Source organism: Alnus glutinosa, chromosome 3 (genome assembly GCF_958979055.1).
Source record: "Alnus glutinosa chromosome 3, dhAlnGlut1.1, whole genome shotgun sequence".
Lineage (NCBI taxonomy): Eukaryota > Viridiplantae > Streptophyta > Magnoliopsida > Fagales > Betulaceae > Alnus > Alnus glutinosa.
Window position 1 is genome coordinate 15,460,879 of NC_084888.1, and position 17,794 is coordinate 15,478,672.

A 17,794-nucleotide genomic window follows, 5' to 3' on the forward strand; every position below is an offset into this window, starting at 1 on the left:
GTGGTAGTTCATGGGGGGAAAAGAGGAAGAAAATGAGGGTAAAATGGCGTGTGACGGTCATGTGACCCGTTGACCATTTGTTTTAACCCCTCTGACTGACGGAAGGGGGGAAAAGGGTTGTCTTTGGTAGTTGAATGCTCTATTTTGGTCGAGTTGGTAGTTTGTGGGGGCTTTACGCAAAAGTTGGTAGTTCATGGGGGAAAAAGGTAATTACCCCTTTAAGTTTTCTTGCTTAAAATAGGTGTTTTATTAAGGTTTACTATGTTGAGTTTAATATGTAGTTTTTCTCAAAATAAACTATTAATTGAGTTGAGATTTTGTCTATTCAATTATTGATATGTCTGGGTTGTGTTTTATTGATGACGTAAATTTTTGGATAGTTCATTTTACAGCCGTTATAATGCCCAAATTTTTTTTGGACTAACTGAAATTAATGTTTTCTTGGATTTGTGTATGTGATATTTTTTGTTGTCCAGAAATAATGTCTGCAGACAGTTCTCCTCCCTGAGTCAGACAAAGAATTGAGGAATCAGTTACTGACTCGTTGCATCGTATGCAATCATGACAGGTCCTATATGAGCGGAATCTTCTCCGCGCAGATCTGCGAGACCCCGTTCTACTACCTATTGCTCAGAAGCTCCTGGGGAACAACTGGGAGTACCTTTACAACTGTGCATGCCAGGCCTTTCCCAGACTAGTACGGTAATTTTATGGCTATATGATCGTCACTCAAGATGATAATTGTGGACTGATCATGCAGACTATGGTCAGATGGCAGACCATTCTGATAGACCCCCAGCTTATCAATTCTGTGATTGGGGTCCCTATTCTGCCAGTCTCCGGAACTCCATTTCCTGTTGAGGCTCCCAGCATTGATTTTCTCCACGATTTCTTTGGGACGAGGCCACAGCGTGAGGACAAGTTCCACTCCCAGATCAACATCGGTGCCTTTGCTCCTATGCACCGTTTTTTATCAAAATTGGTGGTGACAGATCTTTGGCCTCAAGCTTGACGGAGTGAGTTGACCCTCAAGAAGGCCACCCTTCTATATGCCATTGTGATGCGGACTCCATTTTGCCTGTGCAATCATATCTTGCACACGATGGTCGAGGTTCGTGATGAGAAGAACACGAGTCTATCGTTTGGGTGTCTGATCACTCGAATCTACCTTCAGGTCGTGCTAGACATTTCAGACTCAGAGCCCTACTCACGGATTCCAGATCCTCTTGGCATACCGATTCTCATGAAGTCTAATATCCTGTTGCGGCACGAGGCTCAAGGTGCTGTTCCTCAGCCTCCACCTGATCTCCCCACAGCAGCTGCATCATCATCTTCGCAGGCGGTACCTCCCTCCTTTGACATTGAGGCTGCCTTTGCACAGCTTATGACCTCCACGACAGCTCTTCAGCAGGAAGTCAATCTTATTGGAGAATGTGTCGAGCAGAGCCAAATCGACATAAAGGAGTGCTTAAAATATCATCATCCCAAGCTAAATGATGATGACGATTGAGTGTAATTTTTTTTTGTTATTGTTCTTATCTTAGTTTTAGCACAATTTTATATTTTGGTTGACACTTGGTGCCTGCTTAGACACTTATGATTTTAATTTCATATTCTGTTTACCCTTTATCATTGTGTGACAAAAAGGGGGAGTATTTTTCAATTTTATTTGGAGTTTAGCCCGGGAATGTATTTCCAAACCGGTCAAGTGTTTTTGTCCCAGAATGGCCAAAGGGGGAGTTTGTTAGTATTTTTATTGGCTACATTCTGGTTAAAACAAAAACACTTTTTGTAATGGTTGCATTTTAATAGGATAGTCGGTTTTCAAATTGGAATCTTCATATATTCAGACATCTACTGTTCACAAGCTTCTAGATGTTATCCATGAAGAGTTCTGTGCAAAAATCAAGTCAATTGAACCGATTCCTGTGCAATCATCTGGACGGGCCTTTGAAGGCATCTGGACACCCCGCAGTGTCCTACAGATAAACATTGACGACATCCGAATGTCAGAGCCACACCATCCGGACGCTCGGTCAATCAGTATTCTACAAGAAGTCTGTTCTCAGAAATCGACACTGATTGGGAAGTTTCAGTATTCCGTCCGGACGACTCGGCATCACGTCCGGATGATGTTCATTATCTGTAAGCCGTCCGGACGACTCGGCAACACGTCCGGATGATATACAGTAATTCAGATAACTCCAGAATTTCCTTCGAACGCGGAAAGGATTTCAGTAAAGACTGTCCGGACGCTCGGTCAAGCCATTCGGACGCACATCTGATAAGGATAAGATATGCGCTGTTTTTGAAGGATATTGCAGAAACCCGTCCTGACGGGGCAAACTTACGTCCGGACGGTCGACAGACAGAGTCCAATTTTCAGCAGTTTTCAAGGTCTCTTGAAGCCTATAAATAGGGGGCTCTAGGTCTGTGTTTTGTACAGAATTCGGTGGTGAATTCCATAGTGCTTTGAGAGGGTGTTTTGGGAGAATCAAAGATCTGCTAGCTCTCAAGCTGTTGCCGGTGTGTGCTCATTGTTTGTATGAAGTCTATCTCAGGGGTTGGCCCTAAGGTAAAGGAATCCATCAAAAACCCTTTCAGGTGGAAGATATGGTTTGGAAGAGTTCGTGTTGGGCTACACGTTAGAGTTAAAGGTATGACTACTGCATAGGGTTATGTGAGTACGAGTGTCTTGTAACTAGCTTTGTTTTTGGATAGTGGATTTCCTGGGTTTGGCTGTCCCTGAGTGGTTTTTTTTTTTCTCTTCATAGAGTTTCCACTTCGTAACAAATATCTTGTCATTTCAATTCCACATCTAAGATATTTGTTTGCACACAAACACACACTTAGTTTGTTTAAGAAGTCAATAAATTATTTTCACAAAGGAACTAGATCAGTCTTACAAAACCACGAAATTCATAACCCATTTCGGGTGAAAACCAAAACAAAAGAGAACCTATAAATTTCCACCTAAGGAGAACCCTAAATTTCGTCCCAAGCTTGTCCCAAGCAAAACCCACAATTTTCTCAACTCAAGAGACCCATCCAGTTTACAGAAAATCAAGAGAATACAAGTGAAATTGAAGACAAGGAAGAGAAATCTTACCCACAGTTTCTGCATTTTGGACTCTCTCTCTTAGCCTTGTGTTCTCCGGTGCTCACCCTCCATTTTCAGCTCAACACTCTCTCATGGGTCCGTGTGTGTGCGTGAGTGTGAGAGAGAGACAAAGAGAGGAAGAAGAAAGAGGGGGAAGGGGCTGGGTTGTGTGTGAGAGGGAGAGAAGAGAGGAAAGAAAGGAAAAAGGAAAAGAAAGAGGAAGGGAAATGTAGAGGGTGTGAGTGTGTGATGAGAAGAAGGAAGAAATCAAAGAGTAAAAGAAAATGAAAGGAAAGAAAGGAAATTTGGGGGGGGGGGGGGGTAGATGCGTGAGGTTGAGGGGAGATAAATATCTCCCCAAAGTAATCCTTAGCCACACACATGGCTATGGATAAGATAAAGCCTTGGTCTTATTTTAATACTAGCCTTTAACCTTTCTAAATTGCACGTTTGCCCCATCTTATTTTATTCATTTCTCAAATAATTATTACCTAGAATATAATTATCTGTCCTATCTATTTAATTAATGAAATTTACTAATTGCTAAATTTTTTATTTAAATTCTTGGTCTTTACTAGCACTTTTTTACGGTGATATGATATGAGGCAACACTAATTTTAGCATGTTTGTCAAGGCCTTTGCAATGATCTTGTAGAGCACATTGCAAAGGCTTATAGGCATATAGTCTGTCACCTTAGAAGGGTTTGAAATTTTGGGAATAAGAACAGTATGGGTTGAGTTTAAACTAGCATCAAACAGGCCACCATATAAGAAATCTAAAGCTGCCTTAATTACCTCATTTCCCACCGTGGTCCATGCCTTTTGATAGAATCCTGCTAAATAGCCATCAGTTCCCGGTGACTTCAACGGATGCATTTGGAATAGAACTTTGCTGATTTCATCTGTTGTGAATGGTTGCAGCGAGGCAATCATTGCCTCTGAAAATCGGCTTTCCACATGGGATAGGTAGGCTGCTACTCCTTTCGGGCTTTGAGAGGTGAATAATTTATCATAGTAGGTTATAAAAGCCCTACTAATCTCCTTGTTCTTTTTCCATTCTCTTCCATTTTCATCAGTGATGCAGTGGATACTATTAGTCTTCTGTTGATGATTTGCCCAAGAGTGAAAATATTGGGTGTTCCGGTCATCCAATTGTAGTACTACCAGCAGCTTGGTTTTCTTTTTTAGTTGTTCCTCCACATTCCCAAACTTCCTCCAACTCCATCTGGATAAAGCCTGGTGACATGCAGATAAATGACGTTGTACAGCTTGCATTGGTTCCCCACCGATAATATCATTTGCCCAGGCCGAATCAACAATCTCCTTTCATTCATTGTCCTTTGTCCAGCTGGCTTCAAATTTAAAATTGTGTTTATATGACTGCGGTTCAGGAGGCAACTCACTGAATTCTACAAGAATAGGATTGTGATCCGAAGTCCTTGCCGCCATTACATGAACTGACACTACTTGGAACCGAGAGCACCACTCCATATTTGCTACAGCCCGGTCAAGTCTTTCTTTGGTGAAATTGCCATCCTGCCGTTTATTACTCCAAGTGACCATGGCCCCGTGTAGCCTAAGTCTCGAAGTTGACATTTTTCCAAAGCTACTCAGAACCCCTCTGTAATGACCACCCCCAATGGCACAATATTGTCTGCTTTTGACTCCCCAGAACCAGACTTCCTAGGAGGTAACCCATCCTGGTATTACTCTTTTTGAAGCACGATTAACCGCGAAGTTTTGATAGGTTCATGACCATCACGACTTTAAAACGCGTTGTGTCAAGAAGGGTGCGAATATACATATAAGCACATCCCCATTCCCAGGCAATGTGGGATGTCACAATCATACCACAATATTGTCCGCTTTTGGCTCCTCCAAACCAGACTTCCCAGGAGGTCACCCATCGTGGTACTACTATCGCAGAAGCACGATTAACTGCGAAGTTTTGATAGGGTCATGACCATCACGACTTTAAAACGCCTTGTGTCAAGAAATGTGCGAATATACATATAAGCACATCCCCATTCCCAGGCAATGTGAGACGTCACAATTCTCCATTTGAGCTTCCCTTCAGATTGCCTCCCTAGGAGGTCACCCATCGTGGTACTACTCTGGTAGAAACAAGATTAACTGCAAAGTTCTGATAGGTTTATGACCATCACAGCTTTAAAACTCGTTGTGTCAAGAAACGTGCGAATATACACATAAGCACATCCTCACTCCAGGCAATGTGGGATGTCACAATCCTCCATTTGAGCTTCCCTTCGGATTGCCTCCCCTACCTTCTCCGATTGCTCCAGTACTATTTCATGGAAATCTCCCACTCATAGCCGCAGGGCTAGTTCAAGAGATTTAATGTGTTTTAGTAAATCCCACGATTCCACTCTTCCTTCACTTTCGGGGTGCAGCTACGTGGCCATAAAATCATGTAAGTCGCCACAATTGCTTACCATCTTTCGCCTTTACAAGAACATTTATGTGGTACCTTGGAATAATTGTAGATATCCAATTCCCGCTCTTCCTTCCATAATAGAGCTAAACTCCCATTTCTTCCAATTGAATCCACAACAAACAGGCCCTTAAAACAGAGCCTTGTCCTTAGTCTTTCGAGGGGTGTCTTTGTGCACGGAGTTTCCATGAGGAACAAGAATTGGGGTTTCTTCTCTTTCACCATTTGGTGAAGATCACGAACTGTCCGAGGGTTCTCAAGCCCTCGACAGTTCCAGTTTAACAGACTCATTGCGGCGGACGGGGCTATATCACAACCTTCCCCAATGCCAACGTTGAATCTTCCTTCCCCATGGTCTGACTTTTCTTCAGCTTGGCCCCCTGAGGAATTGGGTAGCCGTGTGTGGGTCAGCCTGCTTGCGTTTACCAGTGAGAGCCATATTATTTTTGGCTCGGGTCTCACGGGCCTTCCTTTTCCACTTGCGTAGAGATCCTTCATGCACATATGTTAAAACAGCAGTGAGGGCATTTTCTTCTTGTCATGATGCAGTAGCATGCAGTTGCATGGCATTCTCGGGTATGTGTGTAATTGGCCCAGAGACCCTATGCTCTATTGTACTCTTTGTTTGGGATATGCCACCACGTGGCCCATGTGAGCTCGAGTATTCCACGTTACCATTATTTCAATGCGAAGTGTTATTCTTACATCAATCCTACATCAAGACACATTAGGTATGAGACCCATGTAAATAGGACCTACATATATGGGATCCACATGCATAGGGCCCATACTCTTTGTGTCTTGGTATAGGATTGATGTAGAGTAATATGATGTAAAAAAAATCATTTCCCTATTCCAATCCGAATGAGAGTTGGTGCCTACCACCTCCCTGACTATCTCCAAAGATTCCACTCCCATGATTTTTGGCGTAATAGATTGGTCATAATTACTAACCTCCATACAATCTGCCATAATTGTTTCCTTTGGGATGACTAATAACTCCTCCACATTGGTAGCGGAAATACGTTCTCGCGAATTGTGCCCAGAATCCTTCCTGGTTTGAATGCTTTCCTTTCACGAATTGGTGTCGACTTGATTGGGCTCCGTGATTTGTGGATCCGGGTTAATGCTCCTCGGGATGCTGTCAACCGTCGCTGGACTTTGGAATATCTTTACATCGAGGAAGCGTTCCCACCATTTTTGCTTCCGGTTGGCCCTGAGTCTGCCCACATTGGTCTGCTCTTCTTGTATCGAAGATCATCGGCTCTCAACCAAATCCCCCATTGCTTGGCTGGTGCATCATGCATCATTTAACCGGACTCCTCCTCTGTCGGTGCAGCTCTGTTGTGCATGGAAGATTCGTCCACACATATAACAAAATTGGGGTAACTTCTCGTATTTGAAGGTCACCCAAACAGATTTCCCATTGAGGTTGAGTGTGTGTCCCTATATATCCAATGGTTTTGTCAAGTCCAGGTGGACCCTGATGCATAGGCAATGACCCCACCCAACTCCATCTCCCATTACCCCCACATCCTCCACCACTCGATCCTAAGGTTGCCCCAATCTTGGTCCCTATCTCGCGGTTCATGCACATAAGAGGTATCTCGTGCACTTGGACCCAGAATGGAGAATGTGTAAAGTCCATTTGTGTTGGTGGAATCCTATCTTCAATCTCCTTCGATCAGCACGAGGAAACTGTCATTGAACAACCATGGTCGTCCATCTTTAACCCGGTGCTTGTCGAACTCTATGGAAAATTCAATAAGCTAGAGATTTTCATGAAGCTCTTTGAACACCACATTGTCCATAGTCTTCCACAACCGCGACATCAGTAGTCGAAAGGCTTCCTGTTGCATGCGCCTCTTAGACATAAGCCTTCCAATCAGACATCTTCCACTCTTCATTCGTAACTCCGCAGTTTCATCCTCCGTTATTGTAATCCCTACTTTCTCCCCATTTCGTGAGGGTCATTTGCCCCCACAAGGATTCAAGCAGGTCTGCCATCAAAGGAAAAAAAACAAAACAAAAGCCAATACACACTCCTCCGAAAAGGAATGGACTCACTAGTCCTAGCTGACGAGAGAGGAGACGATAATGTTAACATAAGTCCTATGCCATCAGTGGACTCACCACATGCAGATAATGTTTCCCCACATAAGGCGCAACTGCATGAGAAATTGAATGCAGTTGCAACTCTATCACCTTCGAAGGCTCAACTAGACGAGAGCTGAAATACAGCTGAAACTCTATTACTTCTATCATATACGAATGTAACACTGCATTCGGATTCCATTCAGAGATTATCAAGAGATTCAAAAATAAGATAATCATCAGCTGTTATATTTAGTTAGCATAGATTACTGTAAGTTCAAAATTAAAATGTAATTTACTTTAGCTCAAACTCTCCAACAAAGAGTTCACATGTAAGTCCATATTTTCTATAAATACAAAGATCAACATATAGAATTGGTAACTTGCCAATCCATCACATATTCAAATCATTCATGGTATCAGAGCTTCTCTAGACAAACGTCAATTTTTTTTTTGACGAAACTAAATTTCCAGCAAAGGATACAGCTTCTTCTCAACTTCCATCCAAGCTCTATGCTGCGGGTGATTCTCCTTTCTTTATTAATCCTTCTCTTCCTATTATATCTGCTGTCTTTCCTCCTAATATCTCTGTATCAGTACCCATTTCCCCTGCCCAACCCTCAGATTCTGCTCCTGGACTCCCGGATGCATCTGCTTCTCCTGGTACCTCCCCTAGCATCTCAGTACCTACTGCCATCCATATTCCTATGCCATCAGATTCTACTCCTGGACTCCCAGATGTAGCTGCTTCTCCCATTACCTCTCCTATCATCTCAGTACCTACTGCCATAAATATTCCTCCTCCATCCTCATTAGATCTTGTTTCTACCCTTCCTTCTTCTGTTGTTTCCTCATCACACCCTTTGGTAACAAGATCTAAAACAGGCTCTCTCTGCCCCAAAACCTTTCTTGACTTTAAACTCTTTCAAACCACCAAGTATCCCCTCATTTGCCATCACACCACACTGTAGGAAGTTGAACCAACTTGCTATAGCAAAGCTGTCCATCACCCTCATTGGCAGGTGGCAATGCAACTTGAGTTTGATGCATTAATGTCTAACGGTACTTGGTCTTTATGTCCTAGACCTCTCTCTCAGAATATCATTCATAATAAGTGGGTCTATAAAGTTAAACGGCTAGCCGATGGTTCGATTGAAAGATTTAAAGCCAGATTGGTTGCTAAAGGCTTTGATCAATAATGTGGTGTTGATTATATGGAAACTTTTAGTCCTGCGATCAAGCCCTCTAGCATCCGCATTTTCTTGTCAATTGCAGTTCAATTTTCTTGGAGCATTTGCCAATTGGATGTGTCAAACGCATTTCTTCATGGTCACTTAGCTGAAGAGGTATATATGGAACAACCTCAAGGGTTTCATGACAAGAACCAACCTGATTTTGTATGCCGTCTTCACAAGGCTATTAATGGTTTAAAACAAGCTCCTTGAGCTTGGTTCACACGCTTATCTACTTTTCTCCTTGATATTGGCTTTACAGCATCACTTGTGGACTATTCTCTATTTGTTTTAATCTCTGGTGCAGTGCAGATTTACATGCTCATGTATGTGGATGATATTATACTTATAGGTACTCACCCCTTGGCTCTTACTTCTCTGATTTGTAAATTACAGCAAGAATTCCCTCTTAAGGACTTGGGTCCTCTTAGTTTCTTCTTGGGAATTCAAGTAAGCCGTAGCTCACATGGACTCCATCTCTATCAAAGGAAGTACATCACTGATATACTCACATGAACTCATATGGATGGAGCAAAACCAACCAAATCACCGTGCTCTTCTGCCTCCAAATTATCCCGCTATGATGGTACTCCTCTAGATGATCCCTCTATTTATCGACATGTTGTAGGTGCTTTGCAGTACTGCACTTTGACTCGACCAGAGATCTTTTCTATGAACCAACTTTGCTAGCATCTTCATTCTCCCACAGATGTTCATCTCTCAGCCGCTAAGCGTGTACTCCGCTATTTGAAGGGTTCTATTGATCACGACCTATGGTATTCTAAATCCGCTCTACAACTAAATGCTTTTTATGATTCTGACTGGGCTGGTGACCCAGATGATCGTCTGTCTACATATGGTTTTGCAGTGTTCCTCGACTTATGCTTGATCTCTTGGAGTACGAAGAAACAACTGGTTGTCTCCAGGTCTAGCACTGAGGCTGAATACTGCTCTTTAGCTATTGCAACCACTGAACTATATTGGCTTCGTATACTGTTTAAAGATCTCCATGTTTCTCTTCCTCTTGAACCGGTTCTCTGGTGTGACAATGTTAGTGCACTCTCCTTGGCAAATAATCCTGTGTATCATGCACGTACAAAACATATAAAGGTGGATTATCATTTTGTCCGCGAAAAGGTCATCAATCGAGACATATCGATTCGGTTCATTTCTACCCATGATCAAATTGCAGATATCTTCACCAAAGGCCTTTCTTCTGCACGGTTCCTCACTCTCAAGTCCAAGTTGTTAATCGTTGGACCCCCTATCAACTTGAGGTGGGCTATTAACATAAGTCCTATGCCATCAATGGGCTCACCACGTGCAGATAATGTTTCCCCACATAAGGCGCAACTGCATGAGAAATTGAATGCAGTTGCAACTCTATCACCTTCAATGGCTCAACTACATGAGAACTTCAATATAGCTGAAACTCTATTACTTCTATCACATACGAATGTAACACCACATTCGGATTCCATTCAGAGATTATCAAGAGATTCAAAAATAAGATAATCATCAGCGGTTATATTTAGTTAGCATAGATTACTGTAAGTTCAAAATTCAAATGTAATTTACTTTAGCTCAAACTCTTCAACAGAGAGGTCACGTGTAAATCCATATTTTCTATAAATACAAAGATCAACATATGGAATTGGTAACTTGCCAATCCATCACATATTCAAATCTTTCAGATAACACTCACCTCTTTGATCTCGTCAGAGAGAAAAACTTAGAGAGAGGACTATGCTAATCATAAACGTTCCTGTTCTCTCTCTCTTTCAATAAAAAGTTTTGGACAATTGGTTTAATTGTTACAAGAACCATTTATGCATGTTTTTTCTTTTCTTAAAAGTTGGTTTAATTCCTTGCACTCAACCATCATCATATGGCAAAATAAAACGGTTGTTTGAATTTAATGAATTTTTGTATAACCTTTATTTTATTTTTCTTAATTCTTCTTAATTATTATTATTATTATTTACTATTTTCTCTCAAGACAATTCGAAAAGAAAACCACCTTTTAAAATTCAGTTGCAATGAAAACTTGTGCTATCTGTATTAGACTTAAAGTAGCTGTCTTTAGTTATTTAGGGCTTTTTGGGCCCTAATTTGTATGATTGTTAGTTTTTGCAATGAAATATCAGTAATATTTTCTTCAGAAACCTACGCTATGCGCGGGTTAGAGACTAGTGCATATTAATTGCTTATTCTTATTATTACTCCTGGAGTTGAGACTCTCCTCACAAATGAAAGCCAACCCAATTAATTAAATATATAGCACGCATTTGTTCCAATACTCAACAAAAACTAGAATTATAATCTTGATTCTCCTCAAAATTCAAAACAAACTTGGAACAACTTCATCAATAAATAAAACTTCGATCAATGCATTACTTGAACAAACATCTACATCAAAAATATTTAATTTGGAAATAGTAAAGTCAATCGTTAGTTTAGTGTACATTCCAAATGTTGAGAGTAAGATGTGAGGATTTGAATTACACAACATATTTATTAAATTCAGTCTGTTGGTGTGATCCATCATATGATTCATATATACCTTAATTTTCTCTTCTTCGTTTTTTATTTTTATTTTTGTTTATTTTTATTTTTATAATAACATTTATAATTCGCTCGTTCCTTATCAAATCTAACATTCGTTAGAATTCAAACAAAGCTTTAAGATTGTAAGCTCCAGTAACATTGGAAGTTCCGCTCCACATCAGCTTAGCGATTTGCTGGTTTGCCCTTTCAGACGGATGAGCAGAGTCAAAGAATACATATTCACTAACATTCTCACATAATTCATACCCTTTCACTGATCTTATTCTTCCACAACTCAGTATTCCTCTGTATGGACCGCTTCCACAGCATGCAATCTTTCCTTCCTTGAACCCTTCACAACATAATTACAGCAAAGATAATATTAATATATAACATTAGGATCGATGTAAAAGCAAAAAAAAATTAAAAAAAAAAAAACCAATGAAGAGATTTATTTAATTCATATGACAAAAATGCATTTGAATTCTCTCCCGTTCAAATGAACCGGAGGCTAGGGGATCTAGTTAGTCTTATTTTAGGGGTAATATTGCATTTTCATGAAACATGAAAATGCAATATTACCCCTCAAATAAAACTAACTGGATTTCTCTAGTTGATTTGTACTTCAGAGGATCCTTGTCCGACAAAAATGGGCATGACATACCATATTTTGAAGGGTTATTTATTCTTTCACTAAAAGCAGTGTACCCATCGGCAATTGAATATCTGAATCCATTGAGCTGACGCTCTAGCTTCTGGAGGACTTTAGAAGTGCTTTATTATGCAGTTTTGCCAGTGCTGTCATTCCATCTAGGCATGTACCAGTATTTCCCGCTTTCAGTGCTCTCGTGAATGGTAAACAACCCAATGGCGGCATGCTCAGAAACCCGAATTTCCTTCGTCCTTTCTTATATATTTCTTAGCACATCAAGATGCGATTATAACTAAGATGGAATGGAAAAAGAAAATAATTTCGTAATAATTTTGTTGAATGGGGATAATTTTTGTTACTTTGATCACAATTGTCAAGTTGCCGATCACCATATCAACAAATTCTTCTTGAGAAATGGATTGAAGCACACTGGAGTTTGTAGTAAAAGGGATTGAATAATCGTTGCCTCCAATGTTAATTATGTAAACTGCTCTGCCCAAAAATGTCTTGGCTTCTTCGTCGCCTTGTTTTTTCCTAAACTGCCTAGCCAAGTTCTTGAAAAAACTTAGTTGAGTCCGTAGGTCTATCACATGTGGGGAAAGAAATTTATTTCAGGAAATATCAATGGACTTGTTAGCACACATCATATATATATATATATATATATATATATATATATATATATATATATATATATATATATATATATATATATATATATATATCAGTCTGTTGCTCAACCTGTTGGTCCAAGTGGTGTTCCCATTGCTTCTGCTCATTCGGCTGCTAATCCGAATACACAGATAACAGGTCCATTCACATCTGGTATTTTCACTCTTAACCCAATACATTCTGTTTTTTCTTCCACCATTTCACATCACCCTTCGAAACATCCTTTACAAAAGACTCCCTGGATTGTTGATACAGGAGCTACAGATCACATGATCTGTTCTCCTTCCTTTTTCACGAAAATTACTAGTGTTGTCTCCACATGTGTTCAATTACCTAATGGTGCTTTTGCTTCTGTTACTCATATAGGCATTGTACAAATTTCTGAAACTCTCATTCTTTCTAATGTTTTGTGTGTGCCTTCTTTCACTTTTAATTTTCTTTCTGCAAGCAAACTCATTAAACAAATATGTTGTTGCTTCATTTTTCTCTATGGTTTTTGCTTTATACAGAGTTTGAGCCCTTGGAAAACGATTAGGGTGGGTAAGGAGCATCATGGATTGTACTACTTGCTTCCTTCATCTAAGCTGGATTCTGCAAACAATTCCCAGTTGCTTCCACATCAATCTCGGTTTTTCTCTACTTCAATAAAGACTCCTTCACATGCTGATATTTGGCATTATCGTTTAGGCCACCCTTCTTCTTCTAGAATAAATTTGTTGCATCAACTTGTACCTTCTATTACTTGTGATTCAGACAATGTTTGTACAATTTGTCCACTTGCCAAGCAACATAAGTTGCCCTTTTCAAGTAGCACTTTTGTTTCTCATTCCCCATTTGATTTGATACATTGTGATATTTGGGGACCTTTCTCCACCAAATCAATAAATTGTGCTATTTTCTTTCTCACTATTGTTGATGATTTTAGTCGTTTTACTTGGGTGCATGTTCTGAAACACAAATCACAAATTCGTTCTGTTCTTCAAGCTTTCTTTCAATTTCAGCTCAAAATAAAGTGTTTACGATCTGACAATGGTGCTGAATTCCAAATGTCATATTTTTTTGCTCAACAAGGATCTATACACCAATTAAGTTGTGTTGAAACCCCTCAACAAAATTCTGTTATTGAAAGGAAACATCAACACCTCTTAAATGTGGCTAGGTCCTTGCGTTTTCAAGCTCACTTGCCTTTGGAATTTTGGGCTGATTGTGTCCTTACTGCTACTCACCTCATTAACCGAATTCCAACTCCTAATCTCTCTAATAAATCACCCCATGAGCTATTGTTTTCCACACCTCCTTCTTATTCCCATCTTAAGGTTTTTCGTTGCTTAGCTTATGCATCTACTTTGCTTCGAAATCGAACTAAGTTTGATGCTCGTGCCATTCCTTGTATCTTTATTGGCTACCCTTATGCCACTAAAGGTTACAAGCTCTACAATCTTCAAACCAAATCTGTTTTTGTTTCTAGAAATGTTATCTTTCATGAAAACATTTTTCCTTTTGCTTCTACTTCACTCTTGCCTTGCCTTGCTCATGATCCTGTTTCTGTGTCCTTTCCTATTCCTTTTGATGATCCTTCATTTGTTGTTTCCCCTAATCTCTCCTCTGATCTTCATGTTTTTCCTCATACTTCTCCTCCTATTGTTTATGATTCTGCTTCTCCTATAGCAGATTCTATTCCTATAATTCTGATTTTCCTCCCACAGATTCCACTGCCAATTTTCGCAAATAAACCAGAATCAGTCATCCTCCAACTTACTTGCAGCAGTATCATTGTCACATGGCTTCTACATTACCCCCTTCGGCTTCTAAGGATTCAGATTCAACTTCCGCAGTTTCTTTAGGAATTCCTTTTCCTCTGTCTTCTTCCATTTCTTATGATCATATTTCTCCTTCCTACAAATATTTTTGTCTCTCTATTTCCTCTACTGTTGAGCCTCAATTCTATCATCAAGCCGTCAAGCATCCACATTGGTGTGATGCTATGAGCAAAGAGATTGCAGTCTTGAGGAAAACAACACTTGGGTTGTCACAGATTTACCTCCAAACAAGCATCCAATTGGATGTAAATGGGTCTATAAAATCAAATATCGGGCTGATGATAGTATAGAAAGATACAAAGCCCGTCTCGTTGCTAAAGGGTACACTCAAAGTGAAGGATTGGATTATCATGAAACATTTTCCCCTGTCGCAAAAATGACTACTGTTCGGACCTTTCTTGCTGTTGCAGCTGCTAAGCTTTGGGTTTTGCATCAACTTGATGTAAACAATGCTTTTCTTCATGGTGATTTAGATGAAGAAGTTTACATGGTTTTACCTCCCGGTTTTAAGAGTAAGGGGGAGTCTAAAGTTTGCAAGTTAACCAAATCTCTATATGGATTGAAACAAGCATCTCGGCAATGGTTTTATAAGCTTTCTACTGCATTGCTTGATCTTGGTTTCTCTCAATCAAAAGCGGATTACTCTTTGTTTACTAAAGCTCAAGGTTCTCTCTTCATTGGTTTATTGGTGTATGTTGATGATATTGCTATTACTAGCAATGATGTTGCCGCAGTTAATTCTCTCATTGCAGACTTGAATGCTAAGTTTTGTCTTAAGGACCTTGGTTCACTTAAATTTTTTTTGGGTCTTGAGATTTCTCGTTCCTCCATGGGTATTTCTGTTTCACAGAGAAAGTATGCATTAGAGATCCTCCAAGATTCTGGTTTGTTAGCTTCTAAACCAGTTTCTTTTCCCATGGAACAGAATTTGAAGCTTTCTAGAGATGCTGGTACTCTTTTGCCTGATCCTACCTCTTATAGAAGGCTTATTGGTCGCCTTCTTTACTTGACTCTCAGTCGGCCAGATTTGGCTTATTCTGTCCAGACCTTAAGCCAGTTCATGGACAAGCCTAGACAGCCTCACCTTGATGCTGCCTACAGGGTTCTTCGATATGTGAAGCATGCTCCTGGTCAAGGTTTATTTTTTTCTGCTCAATCTGATTTCAAGCTTAAGGCCTTTTGTGACGCCGACTGGGCAGGGTGCTATGATACCCGTCGGTCCATCACTGGATTTTGTGTGTTTCTTGGCACTTCCATAATCTCTTGGAAGTCCAAGAAACAACAAATGGTCTCTAGATCCTCTACAGAATCTGAGTACCGTTCCATGTCTTCTACTGGTTGTGAGCTCCTTTGGTTATTCAATTTACTTCATGATTTTCAGATTGAGCATCCTCATCCAGCTACTTTGTTTTGTGACAGTCAAGCTGCTTTACACATTGCAGCAAATCCAGTTTTCGACGAGCGTACCAAGCACATTGATATTGATTGCCATTTTATTCGTGAGAAAATTCAGCTTGGTCTCGTCAAAACGCTCCATATTTCCTCTCAAAATCAGATAGCAGATGTCTTTACTAAAGCTCTTGGGAACTCTCTTTTTCATAAGCTTTTGTCCAAGATGTCTGTTCATGATATTCATAGTCCATCTTGAGGGGGAGTATTGATGTATATAGCACGTGTCTTTTGCTTAATTCGTATCTGTATTTCTGTTATACAGCTGTCAGTTGTAATGAGATACAACATGTGTATCTATAGTTAATTAGAAGATAGTTAGGCACGTGTATTTCTTGTATTGTATATAAACCTTCTGATTGTACTCAGATTATTAATTCAATACAGAAGATTAGTTTTCTTCTACTCATTCAACCCTCTCATTTGATAATATATATTGTTGAAGAATAACCAAAAGCAAGTCATGAGGCCTATGCAAGGATTTGGAATCTGAGCACTATGTTGCTAGAACAACTCCTCTACTGATATAAGGAGCCATTGCTAATGTGAAAGATCACATACCGATCCTTGGTGAGTTTCAACAAGAGCACCAGCTCCGGCTGACGCGAAGTTTGCCCCATCAATACAACGATGATAACCAGGATTTAGATACAGTGTAATTAAGGGCAACATTGCATACTCAGCTGCAACAAAGCTTTAACAGTCAATTTAACAACAACAAGATCTTAAAGAAAATGAGACGTAGCAAATATATTACCAATGAAATCTTGAATTATACGCCCATTGGAAAATCTATATACCGGTGGGGTACATAAAGAAGGTTTCACCGTACGGGCCAAAATTTGCCTGGAAATCGATAGTGGTGTTGATATAGTTATTGTTTCCAGCATCGAAGAAGGAATCCCCAAAGATGAATAAGGAAGCATGTTTTTCGGGCAGGCATAGTTTACCGCCATCCAACTGAACAGACGCCGAGAAAGGAAAGAGGAAAGCTAGTAGCATAGAACATAAGGTGTATAGCTTTGTGGGGGTTGCCATTTTGTCTTCTTTCAGGGCTGCGTCTGTGTGTAATCAGGCTGATATTTGGTGAGGATTCAAGAACAAGATGACACCTTTATAGTGACGTATGGGTATGTTTGGCAAAGTCTTATTTACAACATAATAGTGGGAAGTTAATTTTAGAGTTATTAAAAATAAATAGATATGACATAAAGTAAAAAAAAATTATATAAAAAAATAAAGTTTTATATTGTAGTGAAATTTTTTATTTAAATAGTAATAAAAAATAATTAATATGATATGAAAAATAAAATAAAAAATTAAAATATTTTGATGTTGATTATATTTGAAAAATGTGAAAATAAAGTTGAAAAATGGTGTTGCACCATTTTGCATTGTATAGTCAACTTTTTTCTAGAAGTTCAATTTGTCCCTTTTTAATCCTTGAATATTAAAAACCAACTTCAAGCTTCTATTATGTAATTCACATTCTGTACGTAACTCTCGCACGGGCCCATGTGCTTTTCGTCTTCCAAGTGTTCGCCAATGTGGTTCACAACAACCGGGGCCCGGCTCCATAAATTTTAAGGCATGACATGGCTAGTTTATGTTATGTTATTTTTTTATATTGAAATATTAATTAAATTACATTTATTTTAATAATTATATTATGTTTTTTATTTAATATGTCAATTATAGCATTTTTTATTGTTTATAAAATGTAATTTATAACATTTTTTTTCTTTTATATATAATTTATTAAATATAAAATGACTT

General features: G+C 39.5%; 1 pseudogene; it reads right to left on the reverse strand.

Moving 5' to 3' along the window:
* Nucleotides 1-11,541: 11,541 nt before the first annotated feature.
* LOC133863218 (GDSL esterase/lipase 1-like) lies at nt 11,542-17,056 on the reverse strand (annotated as a pseudogene).
* Between the last annotated feature and the right edge of the window lie 738 nt (nt 17,057-17,794).